This window comes from Megascapheus bottae, chromosome 7, assembly GCF_031878675.1.
Source record: "Megascapheus bottae isolate mThoBot1 chromosome 7, mThoBot2.hap1, whole genome shotgun sequence".
Taxonomy (NCBI): Eukaryota; Metazoa; Chordata; class Mammalia; order Rodentia; family Geomyidae; genus Megascapheus; species Megascapheus bottae.
Genome location: NC_143515.1, coordinates 70,102,523 through 70,103,653, shown reverse-complemented (window position 1 = coordinate 70,103,653; position 1,131 = coordinate 70,102,523). Strand labels below are relative to the sequence as shown.

The window sequence follows — 1,131 nt, the reverse complement described above, 5'->3', positions numbered from 1 at the left end:
AAGTCATCCATAGTAAGATTACTGACAGTATGCCATCTACCATCTGAAATTTCACTGTAAAAGCAAATTTAAGGGGACATTGGCTGCTGATGAACTTAGAGCCAGGGAATGCAGGAGATAAACCATTTACAGGTGCCTCAAATCTCTACAAACACATAGCTGTACAGAAATGAGTCTGAAAGTAGGAATGTCAGGGCATGTCCAGAGACACTCTGCATTTTAGGATGTTTGAACACATTCTTTCTCCTGCTAAATAGTTTCCTTTGAAGGAAGGGTGTTTTTTTCCCCCTCAGTATTAGTTTTCTTCAGTTTTGATCTGTCAGACTTCTCCAATTTGGACATGTCTAGCTTATCACTCATCTTGACTGGACATCTGGTGACTCCCACAAGAACCTTAGCAGACTTAGAGCATTCGCTGGCACAGGGCAGGTTGGGTCCATCCCTAAGATACTCTTATCTTAATCCCTAAAATTAATGAACATGTTACTCTTACTAGTCAAAGGTTCAAAGCAGATGCAATTACAGAAGCAATGTACCCACTACCTGATGAATGTAACAATAACTCCTCTATATATCACCCTGACAATAAAATACAATTAAAAAAAACTCACTCATGTCAATAAAAATATTTAAAATACAAAAAAGATGAGGATATTATCCTGGGTAGGCATAATAGAACCATAAAGATTTTGTAAGATGGAAACAGAAAAATCACCAAAGACTAATGGAAATTAAAACAGAGGCCAATGTGTGGAGGAGTTGGGAAATCAGTGAGATTGGCTTCAAACACGGAAGGAGAGATAAGAAAATCTGGAAAAGCTAGAAAGGCATGAAATTCTTACAAATGGAACCTCCATGAGCCAGTTTAGACCTCTGTCTTCCAGCACACCAAGAATGTGTTTTTTGGGTAGTGGGGGTCATGGGACTTGAACTCTGGGCCTGGGCACTGTCTCTGAGGTCGTCATTCAAGTTACCACCCTTCCTCTTGAGCCACAGCCCTACTTACACTTTTTAAATTGGAGATAAGTGTTTCTGGGTTTTTAGTGCCCAGACTAGCTTTGAATCATGATTTCAGCCTCCTGTGTAGCTAGAATTACAGGCATGAGCCACCATGCCCACCAAGGATTTTAA

General features: G+C 40.1%; 1 pseudogene; it reads right to left on the bottom strand.

Annotated features, from left to right (window-relative positions):
- Positions 1-219: 219 nt before the first annotated feature.
- LOC150061038 (thymosin beta-15A pseudogene) lies at positions 220-360 on the bottom strand (annotated as a pseudogene).
- Between the last annotated feature and the right edge of the window lie 771 nt (positions 361-1,131).